A 17,416-nucleotide genomic window follows, 5' to 3' on the forward strand; every position below is an offset into this window, starting at 1 on the left:
CTTTTTTTCCCAGCACTTTGTGAGGGGTCCTGTCTTCAGACCTTTGCACACACTCCCCTTTTCCATCCTCTTTCACTCGGGGAAATCCTTTACCACCTTTGAGATTCAACTCAGATATCCCCTCTTCTGAGAAGCCTTCCTTGACCCCTTTAGCCTTAATGCAGCACACTCTCCTTTATACTCCTTGGGGCTTGGCACCCATCTCGGGTTTTTGTCTTCCTCACATTGTATTATGATCATATACCTCTCTGTCATCAGCCTTAGATTAGGACTATCTTGAGAGGCTGAACTGAACTGTTGGTTCCTCTCTGTGCTCCTAGTATCATGTACAGTGACTGGCATGGGCAAAGCTTTTAATAAATATTTCATTAATGAATAAGGAATGTCTGAAAAAAGAATGAAAGAGGCCAGGCTCCAAAGGAAACTTTGAAGTTTCCTCTTACCTCATCCCTGCATCCCCTAGTTGGTCTGGGTTGCCAAACCCTTTGTGGGAATAGGTGCTGTTTCCAGCCCACTTTTAAAAAATGTTTTTATTATAGGTTGACACTTGCAATGTTGAGAGTGATTTTTCAAGATCATGGCCTTCAAGCCTAGAATTAAGTTGCAAATATGTGTCTCTGGTTGTTAGCAATGAAAAAAAGGTTGAATGGGGAGATCTTTCCATGGAAAGGACATTTGATATTGTTACAAAGAGTAGTCTTTATAACATTGCAAGGGAATATCAAGGTTTTTCAAATGTTTTACAAGGAGGCTGGGGAAGAGGGTGACCTTTAAGTCTCACCAATTCTGTCTCTATGGTTCTACTTATTGATTTGCAAAGAGACCACACTGCATTGTTCTTAGCCAAGGTAAGCACTCTAAAAAGTGCATTGATGCATATCCTGCCTCCCATATTTGTGAACTTAAGTTCATTTCATACTTCTTTCTTCTCTCTGAGCAAAAAATTTACCAAGATAAACAGATATGTGGTATATCCTGAATCCTCCTGCAACGCACGTCTTTCACAAATTTGACCTCCATTTCTCCTGGCATACAAACCTCTTTCTAGAAATATGCTTATTTTACCTGTGACTGTTCCCTGGAAAGCAGTTCTGTCCCCAGTTCAACCCAGTTCCCAGATATCCTTGGAAAATTCTTATTAATTTGTACCTGATTGAGTTGGACTGGTTTGTTTGTTTGTTTTAGCATATAGGGTTTTATTGGGCGGAGGACTGTTAAAATTTGGCCTCCCTTAGTGCACCTATTTAGGATGAGTCCAACTCTTTCTCCGTGCTCTTGCACAAACACTTAATGCAATGTGTTACAGACCCTTGTGTATATGACTGTTCCTTCCATCTCCTTGAAGGTAGAGACCAGGTATCGTTCCCCTGCTTATCCCTAGCACCTAGCCCTGGGCCTGACACCTTGAAGGCACTTGGTAAATGTCCTTTGAATGAATGAAAGAAGAGGTGAACAGTAAGTCAATGGAAGGCTGTGATTTTTAACTTTTACCATTGGAAGCCCAGCATGGCTATGTTAGCACCTGTAGCACCAGTGTTAGTAGAAGGATAAGAAGGTGGGGATGTTTGGGTAGTGTTTGAGAATTAATGGTGGTAAGGAAGATCTCTCAGATGAGGAAAGGGATGGAAGAAATTAGAAGACAGTTAAATGGGGCAGCAGAATAGAAAAGAGGAATAGCGGAAGAATCCCCATCTGTCAGACTCGGTTCTTCCTTTTTCCCTCCTCTCAGCTCCAGGTCACTGAACGTTTTGGAGTTTCTCTTTGTAGTCCTTCCCCACTTGCTCCATTTCTGGTCAGAAGAATTGCAGTTCAGGATGGGGAATTGTAAGCAGGTGAAGAACAGCAACTAAACAGCCAAGCAATTTAAAGTTGTGTCAGAAATGCCAGGCTGCATTAAAATGTCCACAGCGGGTAGACCTTCTAAATGACTAATCACCTTTCGCCCATAAAATGCAGTATGCTCTAGTGGAAACAGCCCATGAGCAGCCTGGTGTTCCGTTTTTCCAGCGTCTGCCCGGCTTGCTGCTGGGTTGATTCAGTGGGTTGGCTGGGTTAGGCTGAAGTTAAGCCAACAAGATCTTTTCAAAGTAAGTGGCATTTGGGGCCAACTACTATATGTTTCCAAAGAACAGACGATGTTGACAAAGAGATGTGACCTTAAAGGTACGTGACCCCAAAGACAGGTGACCTTGGTCTTTTGCCTGATTCTGAAAAAAATAGTCAAGAAAATGTCTGATCAAGGGTCATGTTTAAAGAAAAATTACAATTTGCCAAATTCTGTTTTTAAAACATCAGTTTCTTAAGAAACAAGGAATAAACACTGATTGTAATGCAGGTGTATTTTTGTTTAATTATGAAAACATTTTTAGGATCTCTCAAATGCCCTCCAGAATCTGGCAACTAATATTTAAAGTATACATGTTTAGGTGAAATAGTGAAATTAGAAACTTGCCTGCTGGGAAAAATGAGAGATTTTGAGCTCTTCATTTGGGTTCATGGTGATACCATCTGTATCTCTGTACCCAAGTGCTTGGCATATAGTGGGAGTTCATAAACATTTGGTGCATAAACAGAAACTGAAAGCCAATTGTATTATGCAATCCTGCTCTGCTGGTTTGTTATAGCTAATAGGACATCAGCATCTGTATTTCTTTTGCTATAAAAGTAGGTAAAGTGAGACCTAATAAAAGTGTTAGGCACACTTATTTTAAACCACCTAGTCTCAAGGCTTGTCATTAACAATACATCTGTTTTATTAGAAATACTTATATGTGCATGTGTGTGCCTGTGTGTGTGTGTGTGTGTGTATGTGTTTGCAGAAAAACCTTCCAATGTAACAAAAGCAGTTTTCTAAAAATTGACTATCTTTTGTAATCAGTAATTCATGCAGTCGTAGTTATTGCAAATGGGCAAACAGCTCCAAGATTCTGTAAGGTCACAGTGATTTGAACTAAATTAATAATGGTGTCATTCTGTATTTTTCCTGATTGCCAAGTCATATGTTTTTTTATTGCACAAAATGAAAAAGGAGAAAGAAATGAAAACTCAGAGTTGTCACTATGAATACATTTCTAGAGTATTTTCAGTGTGAGGATGCATAAAAGACAGAATTCTAAGATGGCCCCCATGATTTCCACCCTCTGAGGTTATGCCTACGATTAGGTTACATGGCAAAAGAGATTTTACTTAAGTTACTAATCAGTTGACCTTAAGATAAGGAGATTATTCAGGTGGGCCTAACCTAATCATTTGAACCCTTTGAAAGCAATTTTTTCTCTGGCTAGTTGGAAAAGCAGAGGTCAGAGATTCAAAGCATGAGAAGAATTCAACATAGCATCGCTGGCTGGAAGATGGAGGGAGCCACAAGCTGAAGAATGTGAGTGACCTCTAGGAGTTAGAGTGAGTCCCAGCCAACAGCCAGCAAGTGCATGGAGACCTCAGCCCTACAATCAGAAAGAACTGGATTCTGCCAGCAACCTTAATGAACTTGGAAGAAAATTCTTATTCAGAGCCTCCAGTTTGGCCAGTGCCTTGATTCAGCCTTTGAGATCCCAAGCAGAGGACCTAGGTAAGATACGTCAAACTTCTGACTCACAGAAACTGTCAGGTACAGGCTTTCCCCGGACATATTATAGGTTTGGTTCCAGACCACTGCAATAAAGAGAATATCGCAATAAAGCAAGTCACACAGATTTTTTTGTTTCTCATTGCATATAAAAGTTATGTTTATACTATACTGTGGCCCATTAAGAATGCAGTGACATGTCTAAAAAACAATGTACATATCTTAACTAAAATATAATGCTGTTGGGAAAATGGCGCCGATAGAGTCGCTTGATACCTGGTTAGCACAAATCTTCATTTTGTATAAAACACAGTATCTGTGAAGTGCAGTAAAGTGAAGCACAATAAAACAGATATGTCTGTAATAAGTATGGGTTGTTTACAGTTGCTAAGTTTGTGGTAAGTTGTTGTGTAGCAATAGAAGACTAATACAGATTTTGGTATTTAGAAGCGGGGTCCTGCCCCACAGTAACAGATACCTAGTGTGGAAGTAGCTTTGGAATTAGGCAGTGGCTGGAGGCTAGAAGAAGTTTGAGGAACATGATAAAAGAAACCCAAACTGCCTTGAACAGGCTGTTTGCAGAAATATGGACATTAAAGATTCAGCTGGTGAAAACTCAGAAAGAAGTGAGAAGCATTATAGAGAAAACTTAGATTTTCTCTGAGAAAGCCTAAATCACCATGAACAGACTGTTCTTAGAAATCTGGACTTTAAGAACAATGCTGGTGAGGACTCAGAAGGAGGTGGGAAACATGTTATTGGAACAGGAGGAAGGAGAATCCTTCTTGTGTGGTGGCAGAAACCTTAGAAAAATTGTGACCTGCAGTTATGTCAAAAGCAGAATGTGTAAATGACAAACTTAGATATACATCTCAGGAGTTTTCCAAGCAAAGTGTTAAAGGTGCTGGTTTGTCTCTCCTTACGGCTTATACTAAAATGTGAAAAAGAAATAATTTTAGGGAAAATCTGGTAAACATAAAGAGATGAGGACTGGATAATCTTGAAAATTCTCAGGGTTTTCAGGTGGTAAAAGATGCTAAATGTCAGAAATGACTTCTGAAAGCATGACATAGAGGAAAGAAGGACTCCGTGTCTATACAGGTCTTTACTAAAACAACAGAAAGACCAACAGGTCAAAGTATTCAATCATACAAAAGCCTCTTCTAAGAGATTAAGAGTGTGATGCACAGATCCCATTAATCAAACCAGAGGGTCTCTCGGAAGCTTAGGGGTGTATCCCTTAGCCATCTCTGCAGAAGCCAAAGATAGAGAGGAGACCTTCTCAAAAAGATATGTGGGTATGACTCTTGTCTAATGGAGCAAAACCCTGTGAAATTAATGCAAGGACAATAGAATAGGTTGAACAGTTTCCCCCCCAAATTCATGTCTACCTGGAACCTATGAATGTAACATTATTTGGAAGTAGGGTGTATGGACATATAATCAAGTTAAGATGAGGTCATACTGGATTAGAGGGGACCCTAATCTGTTGACTGATGTCCTTATAAGAAGAGGGAAATTTGGATAGTATTCTAAGTATTCTGGCAGTATTTTAAGATGGCCCCTTGATCTCTGTCCTCTCGTGTTACTCTCTGATTATATGATTTTACGTAAGAAAAGGGATTTTACAGATGAAATTAAAGTTACTAATTGGTTGTCCCTAAGAGAGCGAGGGTAGGACTTCCCTGGTGGTCCAGTGGGTAAGACTCCACACTCCCAATGCAGGGGCCTCGGGTTTGACCCCTGGTCAGGGAACTAGATCCCACATGCATGCCGCAACTAAGAGCTTGCATGCAACAACTAAGAAGTCCTCATGCTGAAACTATGAGCCCACATGCCACAACTAAAAAAGATCCCCCATGCCACAACGAAGATCCCGCCTGCTGCAACGAAGACCTGGCACAACCAAAATGAATAAATAAAATAAATATTTACGAGAGCAAGGTAGACTTGTTCTAATCACATGAACCCTTTAACTCAATAGAGTTTTTCTCTGGTTGGAAAAGCAGAAGTCAGAATTCAACATGTAATTGCTGGCTTGAAGACGGAGGGAGCCACAAGCTGAGGAATGTGAGCAAGAGTGACACTTGGTCAACAGCCCCCAGTGAGAGGATGGAGACTTTAGCCCCACAATCACAAGACCTGGATTCTGCCAGCAACAGGAATGGTCTTGGGAGCATATTCTTCCCGCCGAATCTCCTGAGGAGAGCTCAGCTCAGCTGACCTCTTGATTTTAGTCAACCTTTGAGACCCTCAGCAAAGGGCCCAGTTCAAGTGTATTGGACATCTGACTCCTGAAAACTGTGAGATAATACATTTGTGTTATTTACAGTTGTAAGTTTGTGGTAATCTGTTATGCAGCAATAGAAAACCAATGTGTGTGTGTGTGTGTGTGTGTGTGTGCGCACGCACATGCATGTGCATGCATTCTCTTAAGCAAAAGAGATTACATTTTTACCAAACAACATAGAATCAGTCTAGCCAGAGGTTTATAGAACAATTTGGTAGGTCAGTGATGAAATGAATTTTATGGTACACATATGATTCTAATAATTTTTTAAAAGCCCTTAATAAAAAGAGATAGCTCTAGGTTTAAGCTTCTTCTTGCTTTATGCTTCTGGGAGATTCTGTGAGGAATATACCTGGGTAGTAAGTACTCTCAGAGAGTTGAGATCTCAATCAAACAAAATCATTCCAATAAATTATTGAGAATCTTGCATGCATCACTAGACACTGGGCTCAGCACTGGGGATTGAATGATAAATATTTCTTGCCCTCCAGGGGGCTTATGTTGGATAGGTGTAACAGTCAAGTAACTATATAATCGCAATATAATGTGTTAACTACTATAATTGGGTAATACAGGAGCACATATGAAGATGACCTAATCCAAACATGAGAGGGGGATGGTGATGGTCTTCAGTACTTGTGGCTCACGGGCTTTAAAACATAGGCCCAGTAGTTGTGGCACACGGGCTTAGTTGCTCCACGGCATGTGGGATCTTCCCAGACCAGGGCTTGAACCCGTGTCCCCTGCATTGACATGCGGATTCTTAACCACTGTGCCACAAGGGAAGCCCTAGTGGGAAAAACCATTAGAAGTATTATGCATAGCAAGGATGTTATCGAACTTTCCCTTCAGAAAAATCTGAAGGATTTTTGTAGGGAGAAGATTGAATTGCATCTTTGAGATGAATTGTAGGGAAAAGATCAAATTGCAGGGACATCAGACCAAATTCTCCCAGGTTAGAGATACCTGAACTGAGTGATGGTGGGAATGAAGAGGATGATATGGCCTTGAGAGGTAATAGGGATGAGAGCAACATGTGTTTGTTTGCACCTGGACTGTGAGGAAGGAGAAGAACAAAGGTTAATGTCCAGGTATTTGGCTTGTGAGGCTGGGTAACTAGTTGCATCAGTCAAAAAGATGGGAACCGAGAGGAAGAGCAGTTTGGGGGAGGAGCTTAGCTCAGTTTTGGACATGTTGAGTGTGAGATATGTGTGGGATACCAAGGGGAAATGTTAAGTAGGAAGTAGCTAATATTGTTCTACAAGTCAGGAGAAAAATCTGGTCTGGATAGAGGTTTGGACAAGTAGGTGCAATGAAATTACTGTTGGGAAAGGGATTGAAACTGTCGGCAAGAGAGTGGTTGCAATGATAAAATCTAGGCTATTTATCTGTAAAATGGGGATAACATCTGTATAAGGTATTCAGGCTGGAGGTCTGGCAAACTCTAATACATAAATGTATGGATGTTATAAGAGCAAAGGAAACATTTTAAGCAAAGGATGCCCAGATTATCTCACCGAATATATGTGAAGTAAGTGTAACATCTTGTTTCCCTAGTTCTTCACAGAACTGCCTACTTTGGTGGTGATGATGTTTCACCTGTCTAGGATGAGATCCTGCCAGGTTGCAGGAAGCCCTGAGGGGGAGCTTACCAAGCCTCTTATATTCCATAATATGTCACACCCAAACTCTAGTATAATTTCTTTATAAGGCTGAAAAAACTTCCTTTGGCAAGTCCCGTTACCTGTATCTAAACAACATAGGTTCCAGGTATAATTCTACTAAGCCATAGTGCCATCCTGCTACATTGTCCTAGGTTTTAGAGTGACGGCTGTGCATCTCTTGTGTGCAGTTACATTGTAATGATGAGCAGTGTATATGTGTTCAGTTCGAGACCTAGAGAGGGCTCAGAATGGAAGGCTTGACTAAGGCCCTTTACACCTAGTCCACAGAGTAGTCCTGAGAATTAAATGATGTAAGGCACGAAAATGCTTAATACAGTGCTTGGAATAAACTAAGAACTCAATAAATGCTAGTCATTGTTGTTAATTGCTATTACTTACTTGTTATTGTAATTACTACTGTTGTAGTAACTATATTATTGAAGAAGTGGTGAAGACAAGAGGGGATGCTTTGAGAGGAATCAGAGGGTATCTGGAAGTCATGATGAAGTTGAAGAAATAATACTGTGGCAGTAATTGAATGAGAGAGATGGAAGGAAGTCTGCAGTGAGTGGAGAGTTTGAATTTAAGCCTTAAGAGATGGAATAGGAGCATAGGTAGCAATCCAGGATGGACGTGGGAGTGAGTGATGTGACATGAGAGATGGGGGAGGGAGATGTGAGGTGAAGGTCATTAGCGCTCAGAAGGTCAAAGAAGTCACAGACTGAGGAATCCAGGGGGTCATCCATGTGATTATGGGACTCCTGGGGTGGATGACAGCATGCCTTGGATTAGAGGAGGCAAGTGTGAGTTAAGTGCTAACAACTTTAATAAAAGAAGGAAATACCTGAATTTGGTTGGTGGGATTCCCATGCCTGAAATTGTCTCTGGATCCTGTGGTTTTAGCAGAGCTCTTACATGTACTATTTATACCATTGACAGAGTTTTCTTTATCCCCTGACTTCTATTGAGCCAGTTACCAGAGAGCTGCTGGGATAGCGTATTTAGGCCTGAACTGGCTGTTTGGAATACATATGATGTACTATCCCCATTCCTCCAGTCCAGGCAAACTGCCCTGGTTCCAGGAAGAAAGACCCCTTAAGAGCTACTTGACCGAACATCACGAAATCTGTTCTCATTCTAATTTAGAATGCAGAGACTTGTGTGGTGACTCATACATTTGAAAAGCTCAAATTAAGTAGTGGTGATCTCAACCGTGATTCACTGATGAAAACTGGAAAGTGATTCATCTCCTTTATGTGCTTGTCCTTGGGAGTCAGGAGGCTTAGAGGTCTTTCTTCCAAAGAACACACCACACTCAAGGAAAGACACTGGGCCCTCCTATGGTGGTATTTTAGTAATTACACAGAGTCATTCACTACATTTTCTTACAAGGCCATTTTCTTTATTCATTTTATTTCCATACATAATCTGGACGCTACTTTTGTGCTGTAAGGACTCATTGCTAATAAATTAGGGAAGGCAAGGGTGCTTTCAGGCTAAAGGTGGGGGAACGTTTAGGAAACCATTGGTGCAGATTCTAACTTTGTAACCTGTAGAGCTATTGTATCTTCCTCAGTATCTATTTGTTATCAAGGAGTAACTTTTTTCATAGGAGAATAACTAGGCTTAAATGAATAATAAAATCCTAAGAGGAAACACTAATTAAAAATACTTAAAAGTGGAGATGAATTCTACTGTAGCAAATAAACACAGAGATTAATGACTCTTGTATACCAGTAATAGTACTTTATGGAATTAAAACTGATACCCAAAAGAGCTATCTGAAAATGAAAGGCCATAAAATTTGACCACAATAAGTATTTATTTGTGCACCTACTATGTGCCCAACCACTGTGCTGACTACCCAGGACTAGGTAGGAACTCTTCCTACGAGCTTTCCCAGCACCTTGTACTAACACTCACTGTTGCTTTTATAAATGATCAGTTCCAGTGCCGTCTGGTATATCTAACCTCCTCACAGGCTGTAATGCTTATAGCTAACATTTGTACTGAATTTATTTTGTGCCAGGTTCTGGGTATAAGCACTAAACATGTTTTAACTTATTTAATCTTTACAGCAACGCTCGGAGATAAGTACTTATTATTATCATTATCCCTATTTTTATATACAAAGAAACTGAAGCACAGAGGCATTAAATTGCCCAAGAAATTTTTCCCAAACTAGGAGTGAAAGGAAACTTTCATAACCTGATAATAGACATCCTCAAAAAAAGAAAAAAATACCACAAATATAACTCTTTTTTAAAAAAATAAATTTATTTATTTATTTATGGCTGTGTTGGGTCTTCGTTGCTGTGCACGGGCTTTCTCTAGTTGCAGCGAGCGGGGGCTACTCTTCGTTGCGGTGCGGGGGCTACTCTTCGTTGCGGTGTGCAGGCTTCTCATTGCGGTGGCTTCTCTTGTTGCGGAGCACGGGCTCTAGGTGCGCAGGCTTCAGTAGTTGTGGCACGCGGGCTCAGTAGCTGTGCTTGCGGGCTCTAGAGCGCAGGCTCAGTAGTTGTGGCACACGGGCTTAGTTGCTCCGCGGCATGTGGGATCTTCCCGGACCAGGGCTCAAACCTGTGTCCCCTTCATTGGCAGATGGATTCTTAACCACTGCGCCACAAGGGAAGACCAACAAATATAATTCTTGATAGTGAAATGCTGAAAACGTTCCCATTAAGATGAGGAACAAGACAAGGACGGTCATTATCAACATACTTTATTCAACTTGGGACTGAAGGTATTGTTCTGAAAAGTACAACATAATAGGGACTTCCCTGGTGGTGCAGTGGTTAAGAATCCGCCTGCCAAGACAGGGGACACAGGTTTGAGCCCTGGTCCGGGAAGATCCCACATGCCACGGAGCAACTAAGCCCTTGCGCCACAGATACTGAGACCGGTGCCTGGAGCCCGTGCTCCTCAACAAGAGAAGCCACATCAGTGAGAAGCCTGTGCACTGCAATGAAGAGTGGCCCCCACTCGCCGCAACTAGAGAAAGCCTCTGAACAGCAACGGAGACCCAACACAGTCAAAAATAAATAAATAAATAAAATAAATTTTTTTAAAGTACAGCATAATGAAGACTGGAAATACAGCAAAAGCTGAAAAACAAATTGCCCAAGGTCACAGAGCATAAGATGGAGGAGCCAGGGTTCAAACTCACATAGACTTGCTGGAGTCTATATTCCTTATCACTCTCCTGTGTGGCTCTCTGTTAAGTCTCTTTCTTGCCCATCGTTGCATCCCTAGTACTGGGTATCATGTCTGGCCACTCAGCTTTCCTGTTTGCTCCCCTTTGATCTATTCTCTGCACAGCCACCAGAATAATATTTAAGGACAATTAGATCAAATTACTATGCTTGTCAAAACCCCCAGTGACTCTCCATCTCACAGAATAAATTCCAAACTCCTATGAGGTGTGATGCAATCTGGCTACTGACTACACAACCTCATCTTTACCATTTCCTGCCTTATTCACTCCCATCCACCTACAACATTCTCCTTGCTGCCCTACAATAGAGCAATTCCTTCCTGCCTTTGAAACTAGAAAATTGCTCTTTTCTCTGCCAGTGAGATTCTTTCCCTGGCATTTCTTTTTTTTCTTTTTTTTTTTTTTTTTTAACATCTTTATTGAAGCTGAAACTAACATCCCTGGCATTTCTTTTGCCTTAATTGATATCTCTTCTGAAATACCACCTTCTCGAAGGGGACTTTTCTGACCACCCTACCTAATAGATCCCACCCACTCCCAGTCATTGACTTGCTCTTACCCCACTCTTACCCCACTCTTTTTTTTTTTTTTTTTTTTGCGGTACGCGGGCCTCTCACTGTTGTGGCCTCTCCCATTGCGGAGCACAGGCTCTGGACGCGCAGGCTCCAGTGGCCATGGCTCACGGGCCCAGCCGCTCCGTGGCACATGGGATCTTTCTAGACCGGGGCACGAACCCGTGTCCCCTGCATTGGCAGGCGGACTCTCAACCACTGCGCCACCAGGGAAGCCCTCTTACCCCACTCTTAATCGTTATCCAAAATGTTACACAACAATGCCACTTTCATGATGGCAGGCAATTTACTGTCTCATTCACTATTGTATCTTGAACGCCAAGAAGTACATGTTTCCTAGTAGGCATTCAGTACATATTTGGTGAATGAACATCTGTCTAGTAATAGATATAAAATTTTTTGAGTGAGTGAATAAATGCATGCAGTCTTATAGATGAAACACATAATTTTAATACAATGTGAAAATGTTTATGAGTGCACATAAGAGGGATTCCTAGTATTTCTGGAGAGAATGGTGCTGAGCTGAGTCTTGACAAAACAGTAGGAATTATTTAGGCTTAGAATGGGTGAAAACGGTCTTCCAATCAAAGGAAACAAGATGCACAACGATTTGGAGGTGTGAAACAAATATTATGCACTACATAGGGTAATTACAAGTAGTTGGGGTACTCTAGAGCCATAAAGTATAAAGAAACAAAAATAATCCTGGATATACAAGCAGGGGCTTCTTCATCTCTCTTCAACATTGAAATAAAAATGTAAAAAAACACAATCAACCAAACAAAATCATCTTGTATTTATAAATTACTGGAATATATTAACATGTAATATATTAACGTATAATGTAGTAATATATTTTCAAAAGCTATTATTAGTTCTCATGCATTTTTTTTTAAGCCAGATACTCAGAATTACTGACAGCATCCAGACAAAGAAAGAAAAAGGACATCTGAGACACAAGGGCACTAATTACAAACTGCTAGTACATGAGCAACTCAGTTTACTCCTGGATGATGAAAACATTCTGGAGGTGTCACCCTTAGCAAGCCATGACTTACCTATGACACTACCTAGAATGCAGACAACTTCACTGGTGAGATGTCTCTTGCCCCAATTATTATTTCACTGAGAAGGGAAGCAAGTCTTTATTTTCTTGTTGGTTGTTGATTTCTCTACTAGAGTAAGCTTCTTCAGGGCAGGGACCTTACATATTTTGTTTATCACTGCATCCCCAGCACCTAAAACTAAATGAACATTTGTTGAATGAACATACGGATATCCAAGTGGAGGTGCCTAGGAGTCATTTGCATACATGTGTACAGAGATGGTTCATTGGACTAGAGGGTAAATAAAGATTGTTTGTGTTGAAATGGTCCCCAACATTGCCAGTGGCTTTGCGGATTAATTTTATATGTGAACCTTAAAATTATAAATAAAGGAGGCAGAAGTTAAATAAAAAGAAGACTTGGACTAAAAGTCAAAGAGCTCAGTGAATGAGGGAGAGTAGCTAGGATGTCTGTAGATGACATCAATAATTTGGGATAAAGAGTGGTATTAGATGGATATCAAAGTGATAAGTGATTCAGCCTGAGTATGGAAAAGTAACAATGCACAAAAGGATATGGGAGAACCTGGACTCTGTGGTATCTGGAGTGAGAAAATAAGCAGCCTTAAGAGGACTTAGGGGAAAACAAATTCCCATGGGGGATTCAGGTTTCTGGTAAGACTAGAAAGGTGAAGGAACATCCTGTAACTAGGTTGGGGATATAAAAAGGATGGTTGAAATAAAATCAAGAGTTTTGTAGAGCACTGAGAAGTAGGACAGCTATGGAAAGAAGAATCAGAGGTGAGGAAGAGTATAGCATAGTATAGAAAGGATAGCACGTAAGGGAATAGTGGATTACAGAGCCTTGCTTTTTGGCCAATTACCAAAGATGGCAGGGATGAAGGTCACAGTGGCATTGTTCTTGAGTGAGGACCATTCTTAATCTGCAACCGTCTCCCAAAGTGTTAATTCATTCTACAGGTATTTATTGAGGATTCGCCAGCTGTGTTCTAGTCAATGTTAATACACAGGAGAGTAAAATGGCTCTAGCTCTTTTTCTAGTGGATGCTACAGTGTAGCAGAATAGATGAATTTAAACAGATATTAATGTAATAGCAAATATAATAGATCCAATGAAGGGCATAAGTAGAATGCAATGAGAATTTATAATAAGGGAATCTACCTTAATCTAGAGATTCAGGGAAAGTTAATCCTAAAATATGAGTAGTGACACATCAGATTATAAGAGTAGACAAGGGGGGCCTTCCTTGATAGCGCAGTGGCACCTGCCAGTGCAGGGCACACGGGTTCGAGCCCTGGTCCGGGAAGATCCCACATGCTGTGGAGCAACTAAGCCCGTGCGCCACAACTATTGAGCCTATGCTCTAAAGCCCGTGAGCCACAAGTACTGAAGCCCACGTGCCTAGAGCCTGTGCTCCGCAACAAGAGAAGCCACCCCAATGAGAAGCCCGTGCACCGCAACAAAGAGTAGCCCCCGCTTGCTGCAACTAGAGAAAGCCCACGCGCAGCAATGAAGACCCAACACAGCCATAAGTAAATAAATAAATAAATAAATATTTTAAAAAAAGAATAGACAAGGGAAAAGTCTCTGAGGCAAGGTGGAACTGCCTGGTACAGTAATACACAGTGTTCTGTAAAATTTAGTACTCAGTAAACCTTTAGTACTCTGTTATGTTTTATAACGTGGAAAAGTGTTTCATGTCATATGTGGCATTGGGTAAAGTCCTTAGTACAAGCATTTAAAGTGCTTTCAGGTGCTGTTGTCAGATACACATTCTCAATAGGTTGGCTTTGACATTTTCCTTCAACACCATAGGTATGTCTTTCCTACTGATACAGGAAATTGAAAGAATTGTTTAACCTCTGATTGAATTCAATCAGCAGTCTACTGACTACAAAATGTTGTCCAAGATACAAAGATGGTCACGAGCTCAATGAAATTACAATGTTATTGAGAATGCTATATATTAAAATAATGAGAGAAACATGATCATACAATATAAATATATAGTAGGGGTTACAAAACAGTGCACAACAGACAAAGGACATAAACAAGAGATACTCTGGAGTCTTTGGATGGAGATAATACTCTCTCCTGGAGTTGTCTGAGAATCCTTCATGATGGAGTTGAAGCTTGAGATAGTCTTTGAAATAGAAGAAAGGCCATAGCCAGATATTTTGATCTTGAAGTAATCCTCTTAGAGTTTGCATTATTTAGGATCCTTTTGGTTGCAGCTAATGAATAATATAACCCAAAGTGGCTTTAATGATAAAGGAAATATGTTAGCTAACAAAACTAAAAATTCCACTAGTAATGTAGACATCAAACACAGTTTGATCAAGGACCTGGATATATTTCTTTTCAATTATCTTGGCCCTCATCTTCTTTATCCTCAGACTGTTTTCCTTCATGGTTGCCTGATGGCTGCCCTCAGCAATAAGGGCTACATGCCTCTTTGTTCACACCAGGGACAGAGAGGGAGTCTTTTCCACAAGGGTCCTGAGCTTTGCTCTGATAAGGTCATCTTATGTCCTATTTTGATGGCCATGGGAATACTCTGTACTGGTTGTCTTAGGTTTGGGTCACATACCCATTCTTGAACCAAGCGGCAAGGGAAGGAGGATTAAAAACTACATCTTAAAAATAACTGAAGGGAGTGGATAAATTGGGACATTGGGATTGACATATATACAGTACTATATATAAAATAGGTAACTAATAAGGACCTACTGTATAGCACAGGGAACTCTACTCAATACTCTGTAATGACCTATACGGGAAAAGAATCTAAAAAAGAGTGGATATTTGTATATGTATAACTGATTCACTTTGCTATACAGCAGAAACTAAGACAACAGTGTAAATCAACTATAATAAAAATTAAGAAAAAAAACCCTGAAGCTGGTTGACCATGTGACAGTTGAGTTCATTGTGAAATGACCGATAACTCCAAGCCCTAGCAATCTACAAACCAGTATTTTTGAACACTGGCTACTTGTCCAGGCCTTTGCTCTTTTGTTATTCTCAGATTCATTTCTATTCAATAGATATGTATTGCATGCCTGTCATGGCATTGTGCCAAGTGCTGAGGGATATGATATCAGGAATGGATCAGTTCTTATCCCCATCCACCAAAGTATATTGTATGGGTGGGGGAGGGCAATGAAGTGTTACGATAAGAGTAAAGACCATGAGAAGCAGAGTGCTATGGGGGAGAGGAGGTGCTAGAGGGAACCATTCTCAGAAAAAGTACTGGGGATAGGGAAGAAAAATTTAAAACATGTATAATAACATTTCCCTCTTACTATTAGTGTGGATTTTTCCTCCTTAAAACGGAAGCAAAAATATACTGACATAGTAAGGATTCACGTAACAAAATATATTTTGCCTTGAAATAATTTCGATTTAGAAATAGCTTTATCCCTCTAGTTAATACAAACCAATCAGAAGTATATTTCAATTGAGTGTTGCCAGATTTTGTTCCTTTAATCAGAGTAGGGGAGGAAAAATAACTTTCCCCCTACCTTTCTGAATTCTTGGCTAAGACTCCTGTAATAAAACACAAATTAACAAGAGAAAAACAAACAGAAGTTTATTAGCATGTGTACTTCATGTACCCATGGGAAACACCCAGGAAAAATGAGTAACTCCCTGAGGAGGCTTAGAATTCAGATTTAAGTACCATCTTAATAGGGAAAGGGTCAGGGAGATATAGGCCTCTTAGGGGAGAGTAAATGATTTTGAGGAAAGATGAATGGACCTTCAGAAGAATAGCTAGGAGGTATGATAGATTGTGACAAAGTTTGTCATGGTGTGGTGTTGACTTCTGGTCTCCTCTCCTGTGATCAGAGTCCGTTTCCCTGGTTGATGAAAGTTCCTGGGAGGGGCATTAGAACAGGGGATTTCCTTTAGGAGGATCTGTCTTTAGGAAGATAAGAGGAGTTCAAAGAAAGATTCTCCCTGCATTTGCTGTTTTTCAAGTACCTACAGCTCAAAATAATCAAAGCCAAAGTGGCATATTCTGTTACTCTTCATTAGTTAATGAAAAATAACCCTTCTCCCCACTTTCTAATATACTATCGTTGGAGAGACTGGTATCACCAAAGAAATGTCTTTGCCTTTGGTGTTACGTTTGTGAACCAACCCTACTTCTCTTGCCCCTGCTGGGCTTGGAAAGATGCCCGCAAACAACGAAGCCATTGTGCTTTCAGGTTCTGTGAACACTACATCACTCTGAGGGGAATAATACCCTCAGACCCATGGACAACTCCACCCCAGGGCCAGGACTGGTAAAATAGGGTTACATGCAGCTGAGTCTGTTTCTTTCTTTCTGATAATCCTATATCAGCTTGTGCTGTGTTGCAAACAGTCCCAAACTTGGTGGCTTAAAACAATAATTATTTGCTTACTCTTCTGTATGTTAGCAATTTGGTCTGAGTGGTCTCACTCACACGTGTGTTGTCACCTAGCAATCGTATATAGCCTCACTTACCTGTTTGGCAGTTAACTGTCATCAGGGGTAATGAATATTGCCAGGCTTGTTCACATGGTGGTGGTGATAGGGTTCCTAAAAGTAGCAAGAGAGAGCAAGCCCCAAAACCCAAGCACCTTTCAGGACTCTAGTTGCATCGTGTTTACTAAAATCCCATTGGTCACAGGAAGGAACATGACCAAGCCCAGATTTAGAGGGTGGAGAAGTACTCCATCTCAATGGGAAAAACTGCACAGTTGCTTTGCCAAAGGGTGTGGATAATGGGATAGGGAGAATTTCTTGCCAATTTTTACCACACATCTACCACACACCCAACAAATAGTCTCTCTGTTTTTTAAGAGTATAGTGTAAAATTATGCTTAACTTAAAGCCAGAGAGTGGACTAGAAGGAACTTATTCAGGCTGCCTGAAAAAATCACTGTTAGCCCAGATGCTTTTCTGCAACAGGTGTTAATGGCTGAGGCAACTTTATATTATTTTGAGGGAGAAAAGGTGAACGTAGAGGGAGAGAATAGATAACAGCATTTGTGGATGAACACCAACATTTTTCTT

At 40.6% G+C, this 17,416-nt stretch overlaps 1 long non-coding RNA gene across 1 annotated transcript in view; it reads left to right on the plus strand.

The window, feature by feature from the left end:
- Positions 1 to 17,416, plus strand: part of LOC113624349 (uncharacterized) — a 187,087-nt gene that overhangs the window by 83,898 nt on the left and 85,773 nt on the right. Inside the window, exon 4 of the long non-coding RNA XR_003434310.1 lies at positions 3,285 to 3,568. This is a non-coding gene — a long non-coding RNA (uncharacterized LOC113624349). The remainder of the gene's footprint in view (positions 1 to 3,284; positions 3,569 to 17,416) is intronic.

This window comes from Aethalodelphis obliquidens, unplaced genomic scaffold (genome assembly GCF_003676395.1).
Source record: "Aethalodelphis obliquidens isolate GAN/ISIS:26980383/991018 unplaced genomic scaffold, ASM367639v1 scaffold13, whole genome shotgun sequence".
Lineage (NCBI taxonomy): Eukaryota > Metazoa > Chordata > Mammalia > Artiodactyla > Delphinidae > Aethalodelphis > Aethalodelphis obliquidens.